Source organism: Leucoraja erinacea, chromosome 11, assembly GCF_028641065.1.
Source record: "Leucoraja erinacea ecotype New England chromosome 11, Leri_hhj_1, whole genome shotgun sequence".
NCBI lineage: Eukaryota > Metazoa > Chordata > Chondrichthyes > Rajiformes > Rajidae > Leucoraja > Leucoraja erinaceus.
The window spans coordinates 19,259,765-19,283,856 of record NC_073387.1 but is presented as its reverse complement, the minus strand read 5'-3'; positions in this window follow the sequence as shown (position 1 = coordinate 19,283,856).

Below are 24,092 nucleotides of genomic sequence, written 5' to 3'. Positions count from 1 at the left end.
TAGCGAGATGGCCTTTCAGTCTCAACTGACGGCCAGCCTACTACTTGTTCTTTTCAAAAAACTCTCCAAGACAGGTAGTCATGAAGCGTTGGATTTCATCACGCCTCCCCTAAATTGCATTTACTCAAAGTGCCCACCATTTGGGGGGTACATTGAGCAGGCCATTTAAAAAACCCAAATATCTTCAATTGCATTTGATACCCCTGACGTCGGCTATCATTTCGCATGCTCATTCCAGAGGGGCAGGGTAGTATGGCAAAACACTTGACCCTACTGTTCACAGTATGCTCTGCAACTTCTCGAAGGAAGTTATAAAACCTGCCCTCAACCTAAAAAAATCACAGGACTGTGAGAACGCCGACCTCACAACCACAGATCCTGCTATCTGGCTAAGTTACCAAACCAAGCCTAAAAAACTGGACAAAGTATTCAATATATTCGGCATCAAGAGGGCAGGGCCTGGAATGAGCACCACACAAAACCAGACAGCAGTACCTCCACGCGTCCACCAGTGGGCGTCTACTTAATGGTACTGGTGAAAGCTCGGGGCCCGCATGCCAACCCCCGTAAGCCCTTTCAGGCCAGGGTCCAGAGCGGGCCCCATGGAAAATGCGCCACCTCCCAACAACACCATCGCTACAGACAAGGAACCAGAAACCGAAGAAATGAACGCACCACTAAACAACAGTGAAGACAGATAAGTATGGTTCCTACCATCATGTAAAAGGTGAAGGATTTGTACTAACAGGGGGGGATATCACACCTGGGTTGGGAACATGAAGAACTATCACACTTGGTAGTTACATACCAAAAACATTCAAGGATAAAAATTGAATTAAGAAACCCACCATCAGTTCAGCATGCACCACAAAGGGGTCTCCCCTCCCACTAGAAAAGAACATGAGGGACTAGCTAACTGGAGAAGTTATACTAGGGGTCATAAAGAAGCCTAATATGAACCTTTGGTACCAACAAACCCAAGATGGTGAATGTTCCACCATCGTTGACTTAACCACTTGAGTATTTTCACCAGGTTACACACTTATGGAAATTTGTAACTGCTAACCATGGATTTCCTAGGATACTTTATGGTAGACATCAACTTAAAAGATGCATACTATTCAGTACCCATTCATAAATTTTCAGAGATACCAATTTACCTGGATGGGGTAACTATGGCAGTATAAATTATTCACAATGGCTAATATGAGCCAAAATTGTTTCCAGATATTCAAACCAGCCCTGACACTATTAAGGAACATTTCGTCATGGCATGTCTCTATGATAATAATTACAGACAAATCCATGGGAATATCTAATCAGCAGCATTAGCTACTATTAAACTTATTTAGCCTGGGCTCTGTCATACTATCCAGATAGATCTACGTTGACACCATCCACAACTATTGACTATCTGGTATTCAAGTAACTCTACCCACTCATATATAACATTGCCATAAGGAGAGTCAGCATATGACACAACCTGTAACAATTAATGTTAACAATCAACCAACCATTCAACTAGTGGCTAGAGTAATTGGGTGTTAGTAGCAGCATTACCAGCTACTTAACTTGAACCTTTCCATTAAAGCTAAGGTGCCAATGTTTAAACTAAATACCCATACCCAGAACATGGTGGCAAATGGACTAATCTGGAGTCGTCATCACTATAGACACTGGGCATAAAACCTAGTTGGATATTGAGTACGTTCTATTGGTAAAAGCAATTATTCAGTAGTGCACCATTTTGCATGTTCGTTTATTAATTAACAACATCACAGTGGTGGCATACACCAACCACTTGGGCAGAATAAAATCGATATCATGTGAGTATGTATTTAACAATTGGTAACCGTATGTCGTCAAACATAGTCGACCATCAGCAAACTTACCTACCAGGTGAGCTAAATACTGTAAACAGACATATTAAACCAAAGTATTTGCTGAAATTACAAAGCAATATGGAACACCAGATATCGATTTCCCTGTATTTCAATTGAATCACCACGTACCGATGTATGTCGCATGAAACCAAACTTTGAGGCTGCGGCAATAAATTCATTCCCGCTGAACTAGGGTGGGGGGGAACCTAATCTCTATGTTCTCCCCTTTTTTCTACCTCATCAGTCAGGTACTACGACCTCGTCAGTCGGGTACTCAGCAAACCCACAGTCATGGTTCCCAGTGGTCCTCGACATGGTCATCAAAACCCTAATGATTTCCCAATAGCTCAGACTTATCAACTCACCCAGTTTCAGGCATAAGTCACCCATGCCACGATAAAATAAACTACTGGGTTGCAGCATTTTGTAAGTTTCTAAAGACCAGTTATCTAATTTCTGGGTTGCAGAGGGATAGACCAATCCATTTCCTGGATTGTCAGTCCGCACTATCCCAGGAATCTTAGTGAACATAGAAATTGGCAGGATAGGCCATTCCCCTCGATTTGGAACCCAAAAAAACTGCACGCATTAATATGTCATGGTTCTGACCAAGACTCATCAACTCAGTATCCGAACTGGCTATGAAAAAGACCATTTTACTGGGTCTGGGTTTGCAGACCCCAAAGTGGGAAGACCACTGCTGGGCCTGGATTGTCAGACAGCACTATCGACACGATGACAGCATCCCATCGCATATCCACAACGGAACATGCTTGGCGAACATCAAGAAGTGGGAAGATACTATTCAAATACAGGAACTACATATTCAACTACAACAAAACCTATACTGGAGTTCCTGGCATGTCTTCACCACAATGAAGGACTCAGCTACTGTGCCATCAACACAGCCAGAAGTGCTCTGTCAGCCTACTTAACTCGGGCACCAGGACAACAGGCCATAGGGTACCACCTCGCTGGTGATCAAATTCAGGAGAGGCATATTCAACTCTAATCCCCCAGACCTAGGTACACCCAAATCTGGGATGTCAGTGTGGACCTGACATACCTTAGGGGATGGTCACCAGCCAGGTCCCTCACCCTGGAACAGCCCACCCTGAAGACGGTCATGCTGATGGCCTTGTCTCAGCACAAAGAGTCCAGTTCCTCCATCTACTACGATTGGACAATATGGTTATAACACTAGACCGTGTTACATTTACCATTTAGGGGCTGGTCAAACAGAGCAGACCAGGAACATCAGGTCTAGTCATGGAATTCCAGGCATGCCCACCTGAACCACGGTTATGTGGCATGACCCACTTATTGAACTACATCGACACAATAAGAAATCCTCGAGGGAGAGAAAAAGCCTTATGGATCACCCACAAGAAACCTCATGGTTGGGTGACGAGCCAAACTGTCTCAAGTGGCTCAAGCAGGTACTGGGAGTTGCTGGAGTAAATACTAACGTGTATAAATCTTACTCCACCAGGGCAGCATCCACATCGGTGACTAAGAGGATGGACGTGCCTATGGACCACATCCTGGCTACAGCGAGGTGGTCTAGGGAGTATACGTTCCAAACTTTTATAACAAGCCGCTGGCAGAACCTGTATCGTTTGCAGAAAAAACTATTAGAATCTGCAAAAAATGGTACTCCAAAAATGTAATACGGGAGATAATTTTATTAGATGGGTTAAACTACTTTACGATAGACCTACGGCAAGAATATTAACTAACAATACGTTATCTCCAAAATGTTACTTATCAAGGGGTAATAGGCAAGGGTGTGCCTTATCACCATTGCTATTTGCCCTTATGATAGAACCGCTGGCCGAAAGGATTAGAAATCACCCGAATATTCACGGATATAACACTAAGGACTCAAAGAATAAAATTTCATTATATGCTGATGATATCCTTTTACATATTACTAATACACAAATGAGTATACGCACCTTATTAACACTAATTTAGGAATTCGGCTCTTTTTTAGGATATAGAATAAATTGGAATAAAAGCAAAATTATGTCTTTAAAACCACAGGATTCGAGACACTTACTAAAATTCCCCTTCCAAATTGCAACAGAAAAATTCAAGTATCTGGGTATTCAAATTATGAGAAGACACAAATCATTATTTAGTGCCAATTTTATACCACTATTAAATAATCTGAATGATAAGATTAAATTTTGGAAAACGCTTCAGCTCTCATTGATAGGTAAAATTAACGCTATAAAAAGGACTTTCTTACCACAATTAATATATTTGTTTCAAGCGATCCCAATATATATTCCAAAATATTTTTTCAAAAAACTAGATTCCACTATCACTAATTTTATATGGGCCTACAGAACACATAGAATTCAACGAAAGCATTTGTGCAAATCTAAAGAAGTTGGGGGTTTATCATTACCTAACTTTATGTATTACTACTGGGCAGTGCATATTAAGAACATTATGTACTGGCTGGATAGTTCCACTCAGCAGTTGGAGTGGATAAGAATGGAGAAAGAGGAGTGCTATCTGCACGATATAGGAACGATCCTGCTCTCACCGATAAAATTGAATAGTATAATATATAAGAAGAACCCAATTATTCACAATATAATAAGAATTTGGAAACAAATAAAAGTATCCTTGAAATTAAATAATTTATCAGTACTAACCCCACTATTGAACAACCCCGCATTCAAACCTTCTCTCATCGACAACACATATCAACAATGGGATAGACTGGGGATTAGGAAAGTAGGGGATATGTATGAATTGGGCAAACTGTTATCATTTCAACATTTAAAATTAAAATTTAAATTGAAGGATAATCAATATTTTAAATATATACAGGTATGTGACTTTATGAAGAAATATACACATAGATTTCAAACTATATTTTTAGACCCTTTAGAAGAAGCAATGAATATTAAGGCTGATTCACAAAAATTAATATCATACTTTTATAATAATATATTAAATAGAGAATCACCCTCAACAGAAGCACTAAGGGAAGATTGGGAACATGAGCTAAAGATAAAGATCTCAAAGGATAGATGGGAAAAGTATTTGATGAATACACATAACTGTTCTATTAATGCAAGACATAATTTAATTCAATTCAAATTATTACATAGACTATATTATTCAAAAACGAGGTTGAATAAATTTTATCCAAACGTATCTCCCAGATCCGATAAATGTTTGTTTCAAAACTCTAATATAACACATTCATTTGTAGGATGTACAAAGTTGAATAAATTTTGGAGTGATATATTTGATATATTTACAAAGCTTTTCAAGTCAAGAATAGAACCCAAAACGGAATGGATTATATTTGGAACAATAGGAGAAGATACCAATTTAAATAAAGACCAAAATGTTTTTTTTAATTATGGGCTAATAATTGGAAAGAAATTGATACTTAAATTTTAGAAAAATACAACCATACCAACTGTTAAAATGTGGATTAGGAATATGATGGACATAGCACGCCTTGAAGAAATGAGACTCCGACTAATAGATAAATATGACCAATTCTTAAGGAGTTGGTCTCCTTTCATCGACTTTTTGGAATCATGTGATGCAGCGGTACCGTAAAGATTGCTGATTTCCGTTCATGACGTGGATAGATCTACATCTCCGAATACAGATTTGAAAAATTATCTTTTAGGGGGCCTTCTCTTCTATTTCTACTTTCCACTTTTTATTTTTTTTAATTTTTTATATACACACTTCACGTTTTTCTACTCTCTACCATCTATTTTTCCACTTTTTCTTCTTTCTATTGTTTTCTTTTTCTTGTCTTGCTTACTTCCTTCTCATAACATAAAACTAGAGGTTGTTCATAGAATGGATTACGGTATGACATAGTTGGCACCTAAAATTAGGTTCCACGGTACTGTTTTGTACTGTATTAACTTCTAATAAAATAAACAAAAACAAAAAACAAAAAAAAAAAAGAATCTGCAAAAAATATATAATTTAAGGCCGGGGAAGCATTTTGGTCTTTTTTTTGTTAATGACACCATTTTTGTTTTACAAACAGATTCATGGTTGATTACGATAACATACTTCCTCCCTCGAATGACTTCGGCAGCGAGTGAAGTATGAATTGTTACAAGGTTTGAAATCACAGAGCTTTAAAATCTTCACGTAGTCACCCACGTGACTCCGAAGTAAAATAGTAAGATTAGACGAGAATTTACCAGTTTGAAGTTTGATATGTATTTTATGAGGAGTTACGATGAGGGATTACGTGCCCTCCGCTCCCACCCTCAATTATAGAGATCAACTGGTAACTTAGTTCTCCTTGTCTTTACTATGTTTATTCAATTATTGTGTTGTTTCTGTGATTCCACACCGCTGCTTTGAAGTATGTCGCACATGCGTGCTGGACGGGTTCTCGTTTAATCTTACTATTTTATTGGCCAATTAACATCTGTACATCTTTGGGTGTGGGAGGAAACCGGAACAAAGACAAACCACACAGGTCACGGTCATGGGGAGAACGTACAAACTCTGTACAGACAGCACCAGTAGTTAGGATCAAACCCGAGTCTCTGGCATTAAGAGGCAGCAACTCTACCGCTGCTCCACCTAGAGTTGGAGTAAGTGTAGGTGTAATTCAGCGCAAACAGCATCCATTGAAAACATGGATAGAGGGGCGGGCCCCAAGAGAGGAGTGGTAGAGAGAGCCGCCAATCCTTGATCCTTGCTCGGCCCCTGAGGACTGGAGAGTAGGACGGAGGGAGCTGGTGACAGCGGACCCGAGAGCAAGGGCCGATCATAGAGTCCTTCCGCGCCCACAGGATCGGCTGCGGGAAGCTCCGGGACACAAAGGCTGAAAGTAGCTGGGTGAGGAGAGGGACGATGGTTCGCTGGACGATCCAGACGGCTAGAGGCCCTGCAGCAGCTTGTGGCTGCCCTGGATCGGACACTGCTTCAGGAGACCAAGCATGTGGACTGGACTGGACTTTGAAAATGGTGCCAAAACCTGGCGAATCTTGCATACGGTCTCTGTGGACTAATTGCATTTTGCACTAATCGGGGATTGTGTCGGTAAGTTTCATTGAGATCCCCCCACATCCTTCTAAACTCTAGCGAGTACAAGCCCAGTGCCATCAAACGTTCATCAGGTATAAACGTCTGAGTGACGCTTCACAAAACATTTGCCAGTTTTTATTAATGAGATTTGGCAAAGAGCTGACAATTTTAAAGTGCTCAGGGGGGTATGATGACTACCGCAGTTCCCATGTGAGGGATTAATGCCTTTGTGCTAAATTGTTTGTGAATGTTTATTTACACAGCTCTTGCCCCTTGCCTTCCCAACAACACCTCAATGGTAAGATCCCTTCTTGCTGTGACAATCATTTGTTGCCTTGCTATTTTGATTCATAGAGAAGGTTGCAAGAAAGAAGACAAAACAAAAATCCTGAGAGGAGGCGATCTCTACGGAGACACAAGTCGCCATTGATTATGATAACAAGTCTTATTGTCACTTCAGCTGCTGCCGATTGATGCCAATCTTTTGCGATTAATCTTGATTTCTCCACACAGCAGTCAGCAAGAACTTGACACAAAGCGCAAAGGATGGCACGGTGGCGCAGCGGTCGGCATGGACTAGTTGGGCCTATTTTTGTGCTGAATGATTCCAACTCTGACTTGTCATCATAGTTGGATTTCTGTGAGATAAATTCTGAAACAAGATCAGAAGGGAGCAGCACGGTGGCCCAGCGGTAGAGTTACTGCAATACAACACCAGAGACCCGGGTTCGATCTTGACTATGGGTGCTCTCTGTACGGAGTTTGTACATTCTCCCCGTGACTTGGTTTAGTTTCCTCCCGTGCTCCAAATACGTACAGGTTTGAAGGTTAATAGGCTTCAGTAAAAATTGTAAATTGTCCCTAGTGTGTAGGATAGTGCAAGTGTACGGGGATCGCTGGTCAGCGTGGACCCGGAGGGCTGAAGGGCCTGTTTCCGTGCTGTATCTCTAAACTAAATTAAATATACACTAGCATGAGAAGACAGAAGAATCAGATACTATATGAACTTGGACATTACTAAAGAGGCGCTGACTTAATTCCCGCAGATTGAGAGGCATAGAACAGTTATGTGTCTTTTCAGTCATAATGATGGATCATTTACAGCATGTAATGTCTGAGTGCTAGTCTGTCACCATTTCCCAAGAGTTGGTAAATTTCACGCTGAGAAGATGATTGTGGATCGGTGCCCTGATAATTGCACATGGCCACTTTGGTTTATATTTTGGATAGAAGGTTTTAATACTTCCTCAGAATATAGACATTACTGACGAGCAAGGTTTATGGCTAATAAAAGTCACAAAGTGCTGGAGTAACTCAACAGCTTAGGCGATCTCTGGAGAACTTGGATAGGTGACGATTCGGGTCAGGACATTTGTTCAAGGTCAGGGACGTGCTTTATTCCAAAGAAGGTTCCCGATATGGAAGGCCACCTATTCCTTTTCTCCAGAGATGTTGCCTGACCTGCTGAGTTACTTCAACATTTTGAGTCTATCTTCAGTGTAAACCAGCATCTGTGGTTCCTTCTTACACCAGGTTATCTATCCATGTTTTCCGGTGATACTCCTTGACTCATTGAGTTACTCCAGCATTTTGTATCTTTCTTTGATAATCCTGCATCCGCCGGTTGCTGAAGTTGGTGAAACACAGGGAAGTGGTATGTGGATAGAGGTGTTAAAGAGTTTAATCGCCAGGTCGGTGGACCAAGGTCATAAATTAAAAGAAGACGGTGAAATAAGGAGAGAAGAGGAGTGAAATATGAAGTTGGAGGAAGGGGGTATTGGTGGAAGGAAACGACAGGAAGGGGAAAGGGGAATAGGGGGCAGGATGATGGGAGAAATGGATGCATATTTACGTGGGCACAGGTACGAGAGGGGATGAAAAGGGGGTGTATGGGGTGAAGATTTATTTTGCATGCTATCCAATTAAGTCAGATAATACTGCAGGCCCACCACCGATTTTCAAGCACCCTTGGTTCCAGAGCCTTTCTGGATTATCCATTTTGCCAGACCGACAGAGGTCATGGCCTCTGAAAGGAGTCCAATGGTCCCCCTGGACCACCGGTCCCCCTGGGGGGGGGGGGGGGGGGGGGGGGGGGGGGGGGGGGGGGGGGGGAAGGAAATACCGGCCCACAAAGTCGGCATCGGAAGTCGGCTATGGGAACGGATCTGGCGACTCCGGCTGGGCCGGAGTTCCAGAACCCCGGCTACAGGGGGGCAAACTCGACTCGCTGATCGGCTGCAGAAGTCCCGATGAGATCGAGGTCGGTCGCTTCACATTTTCGGGGGACCTTCTGGAAGAGATTTTAAGTGCTCACTGGTAGATTTGTCTGGATTAAAGGAGGTGCTGGATCACCAGTTGCTGGATAATCGGTTGCGGACCTGTACCCACAAATATAATCAAACCAATCACAAAGTCTTCAACAATATTTTCTCACCTCCCATCTTGTCTTGTCACCAATGAATGTAAATCTACCGACTGATCTCTCTGCTAATGGAGATACAGTGATATCCTTCCTCGTTAACCTGCCTGGGCTTCCATTAATTATACACACCAATAAATTAAAATGCAAAACAAACCAGAGTCTATCTTTTCCTCATAAGTATTCTCTAGTCATGGCAACATCCTCATAAATCTCCGCTGCACCATCACATTAGTTCTATGTAGAAAGTGCTGGAGTAACTCAGCGAGTCAGGCAGAATCTCTGGAGATCCAGGTTCGATCCTGACTACGGGTGCTATCTGTACGGAGTTTATACATTTTCCCAGTTACTGTGTTGATTTTCTCTGCGTGCTCCGATTTCTTCCCATACTCCAAAGACATACAGGTTTGTAGGTTAATTGGCTTCAGGAAGAATTGTAAATTGTCCCTAGTATACTGGATCGTGTTAGCATACAGTGCGATTGCTGGTTGGCACGGACTCGCTGGGCCAAATGGCCTGTATCCACACTGAAACTCTGAACTAAACTAAACTAAATGTATAAAGATCAGGAGAGATGTTAAATAGACTGGTAACTCGATGATAGTGATTATCAATTACTGTGCAAAGTCATGAACCACCCTGAGCATTACTTCATACCAGCCAAGTTTGTTGTTCAAAAGTCCCACTGGAATGGCTGTAGTCACCTGGAACAAATTCTAAAGAAATTCTAGCAGATGAACTGTAAATCTAATGGGATTTTACAGTGGTTACAGAGTGGAGTGGTTAAATGGAGCATGGTCTTTATATATTTAATGTCACTGCTGCTTTACTATTCATTTTATCCTTTAGTTTTGCAATGGGTTTAATCTCCTGAGGACTTTTTTTCTCTAACCCATATCTTTGTAATCGCCTGCTTGATTATATGTGCTCCCTATTGTCTTGTGGATGACCTCGAATTATATAAACACACAAATTAGTATCTCTTGCTGACCTTCACTAATCTTCCAGATAAGGTCACCAACTTCATCAGATGTGCAGTTAAAAGCATTTGATCAACGTTTTTTATACTGTAACTAGCAGAGTCAGGGGATATGGGGGGAAGGCAGGAACGGGGTACTGATTGGGGATGATCAGTCATGATCACATTGATTGGCAGTGCTGGGTCGAAAGGCCAAATGGCCTACCCCTGCACCTATTGTCTATTGTCTATTGTAACTGTAACATGATCTCCCAATTTCTATACTCCGTACTCTGACTGATGAAGGCAAAAAGCCCGATCTACCTGTGACGCCACCTTCAAGGAACTACTGTATGTACCTGTACTCCTAGATGCCTCTGCTCTATAACATTCCCAGAGCCCAAGCATTTACAGTGTAATATTCCAATGCCTGGATTAAGCTTCATACCACCTCAGAGATGATGAACTTACCCCTGATTTAAGTGAGTGGAACTGTCTCATTCAGAGGCGAGATTTACTTCTCAACTGATCCAAAGGAACCCTAAAAAATCCCATTTCACACTTAAAAAGCTTCAGACAAAAACTACAGTAGTTTTGTAACAGAATCCCCAAATTTCAGAGAAGAACTCATCCACGGCAGACGACTGTAAAAATTACCAGAGAATAATGACTTATTTCAGAACCAAACAGGAGACCTTCAAATCCAATTAAGATAAAAAGTTCAACAAATCTCCTAATTACAAAAAAAATTAGATTGATTCAAAGAGAGTGGCTATTATGTTGAAAACCATGATTGAAAGATTTACTTTTGAGTATTATATGGATATGCCTGAAGGAATCAAAAAAGAGGAGCATCAAGTAATTTGCAGCTAATTCAATGCGGGATGTTGTGGGATTAAACCTAATAACTACCGGCAGTAGTTCAAAAGGGTCGGTGGCATCCCAATGGATGTCTCTTTGCTCACACCTCATCTTACAGCTCACAGTATTCTGTACTCATTTCCTTCCCTTCCCATACTCGGAGATGCTTGGAACGGGATCAAAATAATTAACTCATTAAACATGAGTTATTGTGTTCAGTTTGGAGCACCTTGTTATAGGAAAGATGTTGTCAAGTTGGAAAGAGTGCAGAGAAGATTTACGAGGATGTTGGCACGACTCAAGGGCCTGTGCTACAGGGAGAGGTTGAGCAGGCTAGGACTCTATTCCTTGGAACGCAGGAAGATGACAGGTGATCTTATAGAGGTGTATAAAATCGTGAGAGGAATAGATCAGGCAGACACACAGTTTCTTGCCCAGAGTAGAGGAATCAAAAACCAGAAGACGTAGGTTTAAGACAATAGACAATAGGTGCAGGAGTAGGTGCATTTGGCCCTTCGAGCCAGCACCTCCATTCAATGTGATCATGGCTGATCATCCCCAATCAGTACCCCATTCCTGCCTTCTCCCCATATCCCCTGACTCCGCTATTTTTAAGAGCCCTATCTAGCTCTCTCTTGAAAGCATCCAGAGAACCTGCCCCCACCGCCCTCTGAGGCAGAGAATTCCACAGACTCACCACTCTCTGTGAGAAAAGTGTTTCCTCGTCTCCATTCTAAATGGCTTACTCCTTATTCTTAAACTGTGGCCCCTGGTTCTGGACTCCCCCAACATCGGGAACATGTTTCCTGCCTGTAGCATGTCCAAGCCCTTAACAATCTTAAGGGCTTGGTGAAGGTGGGAAAGATTTAATAGGAACCTGAGGAGAAAAATGTTCACACAAGCTGGAGGGGGTAGTTGAGGCAGGGACTATCATAACATTTAAGAAACATTTAGACTGCTGCATGGATATGACGGGTTTAGAGGGATGTGCGCCAAACACAGGCAGGTAGGACTAGTGTAGATGGGACATGATGGCAGATGTGGGCAATTTGGGCCGAAGGGCCTGTTTCCAAGTTGTATGAATCTATGTCAGGTTACTAGTGGACACATACAGTCACAGATACAGCACGGAAATAGATTCTGTGCAGAACATGCAGCACAGTGGTGCAGCGGTAGAGTTACTGCCTTACTCTATGGTGCTCTTGGCTACAGGTGCTGTCTGTACTGGAGTATGCATCTTCTCCTTGTGACCACATGGGTTTTCTCCGGATGCTCCGGTTTTCTCCCGCATCCCAAAGATGTGCAGTTTTGTAGGTTAATTGTAGGTAAGGTGTCCCTAGTGTGGAGGATAGAACTAGCGAATGGGTGACCGTGGTCAACGCAGACATGGTGGACCGAAGGACCTGTTTCCATGATGCATTTCTAAACTAATCCTGATGAGCATGTCTGTTCACAAGAATAATCCCGGGGATGATTGTGTTAATATATGAGCGTTTTGATGGCTTCGGGCTTGTGCTCGCTGTAGTTTGGAAGGTTGAGGAAGGATCTCATTGAAACCAACCGAATAATGAAAAGCTAGATAGAGTGGATGTGGGGAGAATGTTTCCTGTCGTGAGAGAGTCTAGAACCAGAGGGCACAGGCTCAGGATAGAAGGATGTACCTTCAATGGAGATGAAGATCAATTACTTTAGACAGAGGTTGGTGGAACTAGTGTTAATGGGACATGTTGGCCGGTGAGGGCATGTTGGGCCAAAGGGGCCTGTTTCCACACTGCATGACTATAACTAAACAGAGAATAGCACAATTGCTCCAGCTGGAAGGCAATTCAATGATTGCAGCAAGGAAGACAATTATAATTCATTTTCTGGCTGCAAACCAGAGAGAGGGAATGTGTATGGAGTTTGATGCAATCCAATATGTAACCTGTCTGCCTTGAGGTAGTTTGGAATCTTGTTGTTTGAACACAGGAGCTCAGATCAATATATTATGATGTAAATTCAATCTTGCTGCTGTAAACACGCTCTAAGATACAGTTGCTATCGAGGCAGGGACATCAATGTGAGCCTTTTAGCTGTGGGGGCCTGCAGTAACATCTCTGCTCAATGTCCAAGCGTAATTCCCCTTCATCATTTCCACTGCCTTCAGGCAGTATTCTAAGTACAGATGTGCTTCATCAACACATTGCTCGTTTTCTGCCCTCCGATGAATTGTGCAAAAAGATGGAAAGTGAAATCTGTGTTTATCATTGAAAATGAAAAGAGTTAGAGTTTAGTCTATTGTCACGAGTACTGAGGTAGTTAAAAGTGTTTGTTGCATTAATCAGTCAGTGGAAAGACTATATATGATTACAATCGAGCCATCCACAATGTACAGATACACGATAAAGAAAAATAATGTGAATAGCATTTAGTGCAAGATAAAGTCCAGTAAAGCCCAGATAGTCCAATGGTCTCCAATGAGGTAGATAGTAACCCAGGACTGCTCTTGAGTTGGTGGTTGGATGGTTCTGTTGACTGATAACAACTGGGAAGAAATTGTCCATGAATCTACAGGTGCGAGTTTACACACTTCTATGCATATTGCCCGAAGGGAGAAGAGGGGGAATGGCCGGGGTGCGACTCATTCTTGATTATGCTAGTGGCATTGCCAAGGAAGTGTGAGGTGTAAATTAAGTGAAAGGAAGGGAGATTGATTTATGTGATGGTCAGAGCTGCATCCATAATTCTCTGCAATTTCTTGCAGTCTTGGATGGACCTGTTGCCAAATCATGCTGTGACGCAACCCGATAGAGTTGGATATATATCATTTAAAAAAAGATGCAAAGTGCCGGAGCAACTCAGCGGGTCAGGCAGCATCTCTGGAGAACATGGATAGATGACACTTTAGCATGGGACCTGCGACTGAAGAAGGGTCCCGATCCGAAACGTCACCTATCCAGGTTCTTCAGGGATTCTGCCTGACCGGCTGAGTTGCACCAGCCACTTGTGTAATTTCTTGTAAACCAGAATCCTCAGTTCCTTCCATCTGCATATATATGGTGCCTTTCTTTCTCAGTCAGCCCAGGGCACTTTCCAACTGTTGACATGCAATCATAGACTATTTCATCCAGAAACAGGCCCTTCAGCCCAACTCATTCATGCATACTAATATGCTAGTGTTAAGCCCCTTTCCCTCTAATCTTTCCCATCCATACACCTGTCCAAATGACTTTTACATGTTGTTATTGTACCTACCTCAAGTATTATCTCTGGCAGCCCATTCCGTATGCCCAACACCCTCGACATGCAAAAGCTGCCCCTTGGGTTCCTTTTATATTTTTCCCCTGTCTCCTTGAACCTACATCCTCTACTGGCCTTGCACCAATTTGGGACCTTAACTTATTGACTAGACCAATCTTTCTATTATAACATAACAGTCCCTTATATAATAAGGAAAGAGGCACAAAGATGTGTGTGAGTATTTGTGACAGGTATCACCAAAGTCATCTATAGCATGCATGTCAATTTAAAACAGAAATATGTTTTTACAATGAGATAAATCAGAACGTTTTCACTGGGTTTCATCTCACTTTTTCATCTCACATTCCAAAAATGTGCAGGTTTGTAGGTTAATTGGCTTCTGTAAATTGCCCCCTAGTGTGTAGGGTTAACATAGAACTAATGTACGGGTGATCATTGGGTGTTGCGGGCTCTGTGGGGCCAAAGGGCCTGTTTCCATCTCTAAAACTAAGAAAACTAAGCAAAAGATATTCTCCTAAGACAAGGGGATACCAGATTCACAGAATCAATTTCAACCTAAACCCTCAGAAGTTGCAGTCCTGCAAATTTTCAAAGCAGGAACTGAGATCCTAATGAATTTATCAGCAAATATATTATTTCATCCTGTCTCCCTTCAGTTCTAGCACATATCTAGACCTGCTTGAAATGACTGAGGTTTCATTGCTGAGTGTAGTCAATCAAAGTTAGTAAACGCATAGAATATCATATCTGATCTCTCTTATAAACTTTAGAAATCCATGGATATTGAGTCAGAGAGACTTCAGACTTTAGACTTTAGAGATACAGCGTGGAAACAGGCCCTTTGGCACATAATCTGCACCGACCCCTTACACAAGCCTACACACTAGAGACAATTTCTACAGAAGCCAATTAACCTACAAACCTGTACGTCTGGAGTGTGGGAGGAAACTGGAGCGTCCGGTTAAAATCCACACAGGTCACATCACAGGTAGTAGGTAACGGCAGGCGAGGGGGAGGGAGGGGGGTGATAGGCAGATGGGTGGATATTTTCATTCATCAGAGATAAAAGAAAATGTGTGAGACAAAATGATTGAAGAGTTACAAATTGTGAAGCCAGAGGAATGAATGTAGGTGGATTGGAGAAAAGAAATGGAACTGGGTCAAGGAACAGCGAGCAGCATACAATTTATGAAGAAGAATTTGGAAAGTGAGTCCTTTTTTAGCTCATTATAATGCAACCATGCCAAAAGCTGATTGACTGTGAGGGTTCACATTATGGATTGGAAGCTGCAATCAGTCGCATCAGGGACGATGGCCAACAAGAAAGAAACAATTAATTGCTTTTGCATCACCTTCCTTGCAGATGGAAGACAGAAAATATAATCAAATTGAGGAAGAGGCATGTGGGATTGCTACTGGAAAAATAATTTAATCAGTTCTCATTAGACAGACCTTAGTCACTGACTATAAAGCTCCAGTTCCTTAGAAGATTTAGGAAGTTCGGCACATCCCCAACAACTCTCACCGACTTCTACGGATGCGCCGTAGATTGTATTTTATCAGGATGTATCACATCATGGTTTGTGAACAGTCCCAACCGAGAACACGAGAAATTGCAGAGTCTTGTTGATACAGACCAGGCCATCACACAAACCAATATCCCTTCCATTGACTCCATTTATGTCTCCCGCTGCCTCGGCAAGGCCACCAGCATAATCACGATTAGTCTCACCCCAGTCACTCCCTCTTCACCCCTCCCCATCAGGCAAGAGGAACGGAGATGTGAAAATGCACACCTCGATTCAGGGACAGTTTCTTCCCCGCTGTTATCAGGCAATGGTCAGGTCGGGGGGAGTTCTCACCGCCACGGATTATCATGTAATCCCGTGCTACCTGCTCCATGGTCGGATGGTCGGCAACTAAACGGTCTCCCCCACCTGGATTTCCAGGTGAGGAGGGGGCTGTGGATCCCCAGCAGGACCAAATACAAGACCTGTCAAAGGGCAGATGAGCTCCTAGCGAGACAACGGTCATCCACAGTTCAGTTGAAGTTGCGATCACTGTCGTACATAGCATTGCAAGGCACCGTGCCCGTTGATGTTTTCAACTATGATGATGATGATGGATGACATTATCAGGCAAACCATCCTACCAACAACTAGAGAGCTGTCCTGTCTTACTGTCTACCTCTTTGGAGACTCTCGGGCTATCTTTGATCGGACTGTATCTTGCATTAAATGTTATTCACGTTATTTCCTGTATCTGTACCCTGTGGGTGACACGATTGCAATGATGTACAGGTATAGTATTTCCGCAGACTGGTTAGCAAGCAATAAAAGCTTTTCACTGTAGCTCAGTACACGTGGCAATAAACTAAACTAAAACTAAACTAAACTATGCGGCATCCTTGATCCTAAATCAGCAATACCACCAATAGCTGTGATGCAAGTGCAAAGATGGACCATTGTGTTCTCTCATTATGATTACATGACTGTGAATTAAGTTAAGGTTTAGGAATAAGGTTTAGTTTAAAGAGTTTAGAGATACAACGTGGAAATAGGCCTTTGGCCCATCGACTTGCACAATCCCCTCATCAGCTAGAGTGTAGTCGTGACCTCCCATCACACTATTCCTTAGCCAACAATTGGCCTATCAGGGAACCACCCTGCTTGAAGTCACCTGTTGATTTGTCCTGGTATCTTCTTGCTTCCAGCTCACTCGTGCCCCACAATCATTCTGAAGAAGGGTCCCGACCTGGAAACGCCACTTCTCTAGAGAAGCTTCCAGACCTGTTGTGTTATTCCAGCATTTTGTGTCTATCTTTGGTATAAACCAGCATCTGCAGTTCTTTTTTATTACATTATCCCATCTATCTCATTGGATACATTTGAACTCTTTAATTAGACTTTATTGGACTTTATCTTACAATAAATGTTGTACCCTTTATCCTTTATGTGTGCAGTGTGGACAGCTTGATTGGACTCATTTATAATATTTCCTTTGACTGGACAGCACAAAAACAAAAGCGTTTCACTGTACTTCGGTACACGTGACAATATTAATAAACTAAACTAAACTAAAACACTGATCAACCAACCAGTTCACGCTGGTTCTGAAAATGGATCTCGACCCGAAACATCACCTTACCATGTTATTTAGAGATGCTGCCTGATCTGCTGAATTACTCCAGCACTTTGAGTCCTTTTGTACATTCGTTCTATGTTATCACAATTTCTAATCCACTTCCTACACACTGGAGGCAATTTTTAAGTGGGCAATTAACCTACAAAGCCACACACCTTAGGGATGTAGAGGAAACCGGAGCACCCGGAGAAAACCCACGTGGTCCACAACTCCGCACAGACAGAACCCAAGGTCATGAGCAGTCCTGTGCTTCTAGTACTGTAAGGCAGCAAATCTAACACTGTGCCCTATTTCCATGAGTGTATTATAGAAAGAAGTTGTATTAAGATCACACTCATTTCATCATATAATTCAGCTTCAAATATTGCTGCACAAAGATCGATGAGAATTGTCAAAGCAGCAGTGAAGAAACCAATGCTACAGGGGTGCTGAAGTTTAACATTGAGATATTGATTAACAAACTTCTTGCAAATTTACCGAGCCATGCCACAACAGGTTATATTCCTACTGAGTTACTCATACATCGAAGATTCAAAGCATGATTGTGCGCTTCCCGCTGGGGTCTGGGAATGCGGCTGAAGGTCTTTATCGAGGTGCCGCGATCTTGATGCCTTCCGGATCGCCACGTAGAAGCCCGGGTCGAGGCCCAGCTGGGGACCTTGCGGCTCAGAGTCCGGGTCGGCGGAACGGCCGACAGAGCCCGTGGCTGGGGCCCAAGTCAGCACCATGGAGGCGTGAAGTGGGGCGTCGACAGCGGTGAAGCCTCGCGATGATGGGGCCTCGGCGGTGGTGAAACCTCGCGGCGGCCGTGATGCCTCACGGGTCGACCCACGGTCGATGAGAGAGTGGAGGACCACCGTAAGGGAGGGAGGAAAGAACAATGGGGGACCCGGCATGGGGGAACCCCTGTTGGGGTTGGGGGGTGTGAACAAAATGAGGAGCCGGCATGCTTTATAACTTTGTCAGCGCCGTAGGTGGCTGCTATTTGTATCCATTGGGTATGCAGCAAAGAATCTCACTGTGCCGAGTCACATGTGACAATAAAGTATTCCATTCCATTCCAAACCTTAAGGGGAGAGTGGAGAGAAGTTAAGGAGCGACATAACAGGGTTTCTTTGTTAACGCCACCTAACAAATCCACCACTTGGAAAAGGAACATTGAAGCAGCGGTAGTCAGTATGTGGCATATCGAGGCATCTTGCAAAAATAGGAGATGAAATTGAAAGTGTAATATATAAATCATTTAATTTCAGCAAGGGTATACAAGAGAATATCAGGGAGTTATGTGATCATTCCAGCAGTTGATCCAGCGATGATTGCAGCGGAAGTATCACAAGGTTTCCACTGACTGGGTTAACGTATGATGAGCGTTTGACGGCACTGGGCCTGTACTCGCTGGAGTTTCGAAGGACGAGGGGTTACACCTCATTGAAACTTACCGAATAGTGAAAGACCTGGAAAGAGTGGATTTGGAGAGGATGCTTCCACTATTGGGAGAGTTTAAGACAAGCGGGCAAAGCCTCAGAATAAAAGATGAGGAGGGATCTGTGGAATTCATTGCCACAGATGGCTGTGGAGGCCAAATCAATGGATATTTTTAAGGCAGAGATTGACAGATTCTTGATTAGTACGGTAGTCAGTGATTATGCGGAGAAGGCAGGAGAATGTAGTTGGGAGGGAAAGATTGATCAGCCATGATTGAATGGCAGAGCAAACTCAATGAGCCGAATGGTGTAATTCTGTTCTTTATGCCTTATGAATACATGAAAACGTCACACCTGAAACTGTCCAGAGGAGTTGCAGCAAGCAAAGCTCTTTATCATCATAAAATATTTGCCGATTTCAAACCTGAATTGAAAAAAGGCTTTGCAAAATGATTAATCCAATAGATTGCAAAAGCTCGGCCCATTACAGCTGTAACATGGGCAATCAAATTGGTTGCTCTTTGGGGGCAATTAACATCGCATTAATACTGCACATTAACTTTTATTTCTGTTTGGTTTCATCTGCTTCAAACGCAATGAATTACAATGTGAAATACCTCCTTGTAACAAATTAAATAACTAACTGGGCAAAATGTTGTTTGGTTTCTTTAAATTGTCATAAACACAGTGACTTCTCAAGCTAGGTGTAAATAATTAGTGATTTGATTATGTGGATATGGCAGTAGAATGGGATTGAGAGGGAAAGGCAGATTAGCAATGGAGTTTGTATGTTCTTTCTGTTACTGCATGGGCTTTCTCCAGGTGCTCTAGTTTCCTTCCACATCTCAAAGACTTGGAGGTTTGTAGGTTCATTGGATCTGCAAATTGTCCCTTGTGCATGATAGAACTAGAGTATGGGGTGATTGTTGGTTGGCGAGGAGTTGCTACGCCAAAGGATCTGTTTCCATGCTGTATCTCTGAACCAAACAAAACTAAACACAGCTGTTAGATGCACTGCCACAACACCAAGGATCCAGGTTCAATACTGACCTTTGTATGGAGTTTGCCCATTCTCCCTGTAAACTAAACTAAACTAAACCAAACAAACTAAACAAAACATCAGATTGAAAATAGCCATCTAATCTGTGTTAATTGAGAACTAAATATTGGAATTACTGATAATCACTACCCTAGAATGATGGAATGGATCTATTGCCTTTCAACTAAAAATGAGGCAGGACCTTTGTTGAATACCCCAAGCAAGTGGATCTCAAGCAGAACAGTATTCCTTCAGTGGTGAAACTGAGGCTTTGCCCGAGACTTCTATGCTAAAATAACTGGAATAGCAGAGTGCCATTTGTATCTTCAACTATGCAAGGGTGCCAATAGACTACAGTCATCTCTGTGCCAGTTATATGCGTGTACACACATTCTGATGGTTAGTGCAGGCAACATTGAGAATCACAGAGGCAAAGTGAGTAGTTAGAATATATACACTTGTTTAACTAACCTACTCCAATGGAATATGCCCGTATTAATCAAATTTAGTCTAGAGATATAGCGTGGAAACAGGCTCTTCAGCCCAACACGTCCACGCCGTCCAGTGATCGCCTCGTACACTAGCATATCCTCCACACTAGGGACAGTTTACAATTTTTACCAAATCGAATTAAACTACAAACCTGCACGTATTTGAAAAGTGGGAGGAAACTGGAGCACCCGGAGAAAATCCACGCAGTCATGGGAGAACGTACAAACTCCGTACAGACAATACCCATAGTCAGGATCGAACCCAGATCTCTGGCATTGTAAGGCAGCAACTCTACCGCTTTGCCACTGTGCCTCCCCTTGTTGTAAATAAATATCTTGCATTAACCCACTCTGCGCTGTTTAGTTTAGATTAGTTTAGTTTAGGGATACAGTGAGTAAACAGGCCTTCCAACACACTTTGAGTCCACACCAACCATAGATTGCTCACACTGTGTTGTCCTTATTGGATAGGGAATGTTCCTTATGTTCTATGTTAGCCCAGTTCTCCTCCGTTCCCTACAGACCAAGGAGAGTGTACAGTGGCCGGATGTGGGAGGAAAGCGGAGTACCCAGAGGGAATGCATAGTCGCAGGGAGAACGTGCAAACTCTACCCATGCAACACCCAAGGACAGGATCGAACCAGGTCTCTGGCTCTGTGAGGCAGCAACTCTACCAAGCTGGAGAGGGGGGTGGTGGGTGGGAAGGGATGTGTGAACCAAGAAGTTGCGGAGGGAGCAGTCTCTGTGGAAGGTGGAGGTGGGTGAAGATGGGAAGGTGTGACTGGTGATGGGATCACATTGAAGGTGACGGAAATGTCTGAGGATAATGTGTTGGATGCTGAAGCTGGTGGGGCAAAAGGTTCGGACCAGAAGAGCTCTATCCTTGTTCTGTCTGGGAGGAGGTGGAGCATTAAATAGCACAATGCCCAATTTGCCAGGATTTCCCACATCCTATTGCTGAATCACAACAATGTATTTTATCACTAGCAGTGCAGTATGAATTGCTGCCTGCCAATAACCAAGCTACTGATTCACTAGGATATAAAAATGGGAGAGAAAGATGCTCACAGTCCCTGTTTAACAGGAACATACAAAGACAAATTTCAATTTCTGAAGGGCGCACAGTGGTAGAGTTGCTGTTTTAAGCACCAGAGGACTGGGTTTGATGCTGACCTCGGGAGCTGTCTGTACAGATTGTACATTCTCCCTGTGACCACGTGGATTTCCTCCAGGTGCGCTGGTTCACACCCACATTCCAAAGAAGTACAGGTTTGTAGGTTAATTGGCTTCTGTAAGTTATCCCTAGTGTGTAATACAGAGCTAGTAAACAGGTTGGCACAGACTCGGTTGACCGAAGGGCCTGTTTCCACATTGGATCTCGAAACGAAACTAAACTAACCTAAAATTGCCAAACACAGTATTTTTCCAGCTAATAAAATAGTTTTGTCGATTTATTTCCCTCCCTCCCCCTCATCACCAATGGCAGAGCTGGTGACCTCTTTATCTGTGAGTTGGAAGCAATTAGGTTCAAGTCCCAAGTGCAGAGGTTGGAGTTTGAGGTTGAAGTCCATGCTAGTGTTCGGTACTGCACTGCTGGTGATGCTATTTTACTGGTTATGTTTTAAACTGAGGGCTTGAGATGCAGATGAAGTAAAACAATATCAAAGATTTACAAATGAGTATTTTGCCAATGTTATATTTTAATCAGTACTGATAAAACAAAACAGATTTGCTGGTCATGATAGCAGTGCTATTCTGCTGTGCTTGGTATGCTGTGAAGAGCATTGGTACAGGTGTCACATAAAGTTATGGAGTCGAACAGCACGGAAACAGGCCCTTCAGCCCATCAAACCAATGAGCACCCAAATACTAGTCTATGTTATCCTACTCACTAGGGACAATTCACAGAAGCCAATTAACATACAAACCTGAATGTCTTTGGAATGTGAGAATAAACCAGAGCACCCGGAGAAAACCCACATGGTCACAGGGAGGGCGTACAAACTCCATACAGACTGCACCCATAGTCAGGATCGAACCTAGGTGCCGTAAGCCAGCAACTCTACCGCTGCTCAACCGTGCCCTGCTTAAAAAATTGAAATTTGTTTTTGGATGTTCATTTTAAAAGGGGACTATGAGCGTCTTTTTCTCTCATTTTTAATGCAACGTGATGTGATGATTGTTTTCCCCTATCCTGCAACTATCCTGCAACTATTCTACAAATGTGAGATTCTATACAATATCCCAATATCTTTTCATGCAAGCCATTGCCAAATTTTCATTCCTTGAGTCTCAAAATTATATAAATGTTCCACTGATGTAAAGAGGGACAAAAATCTCACCTGGCCTTGATGTGACTTCAGACCCATTGTGATGTCGGACTCTGGTCTGCTCACTAAAATGTTCTAACAAGTGACCAACACCAATAATTAATGGGTTTGCCAATGCCACATGCTTGCTGCAACGTTCTTGCTTCAATATTAGGTGAGATGGAAGGGAAACCATACGACTAGAAGAGGCTGGCACAGTGGGGCAGCAGTAGAGTTGCTGCCTTACAGTGTCAGAGACCCAGGTTCGATCCAGACTAAGGCTACTTTCTGTACGGAGTTTGTACGTTCTCCCTGTGACTGCATGGATTTTCACTGGTGCTCCGGTTTCCTCCAACACTCCAAACAAGTTTGCAGGTTGATTGGCTTTGGTAAAAAATTGCAAATTGTCCCTGGTGTGTAAGATAGTTCAAGTGAACGGGGTGACCAATGGTTATACAGTGTGGAAACAGGCACTTCAGCCCTACTTGCCCACATCGACCAACATGTCCCATCTACATTAGTCCCACCTGCCCGCATTTGGCCCATATCCCTCTAAATTGTCCTATCCATGTACCTGTCTAATTGTTTCTTAAACGTTCCAATAGTCCATGCCTCATCTACCTCCTCCAGCAGCTCGTTCCATACACCCACCACCCTTTGTGTGAAAACGTCACTCCTCTGTTTCCTACAAAATCTTCCCCCACTCACCTGAAACCTTTGTCCTTTGGTTACCGGTCAACACAGACTTGGTGGGCCAAAGGGCCTGCTTCCACGCTGTATATCTAAAGCCTAATATAGCAGGACATTCTTTCTCTTAGGCTGAATTTATGACATGGATCTGTTTCCAGATGTTTTATTTCAGCAAGAACATTCCACAGCTGTACAGAAAATTAATAAGCCTGGTTAAATAGTGATGTAGCAAGTTCTATGCCTGTGTTTTATTGTTCATTTAATCACAGCACTTGCAGAAATAGCCTTGATTACCTTAATGTTGCACAGTCAAACTCAATTAAAGATATCTTCACAAAGTACTGGAGCACATCATTAATCACCCACTTTTGCATGTCTGTCGTGGCGCAGTTAACGACCGATGGTGTCTTTTAGTTTACTTTAGATTTGCTGCGTAGAAACAGGCCCTTTGGCCCATCGAGTCCATGCCAACCAATAATCACCTGCTCGCACTAGTTCTATGCTATCCCACTTTCTCACCCACTGCCCTCACATTTGAGGCAGAGGAGTGTTGTATGTGAGAATATGATTAGCATATTTGAAGGTCTTCAAGTC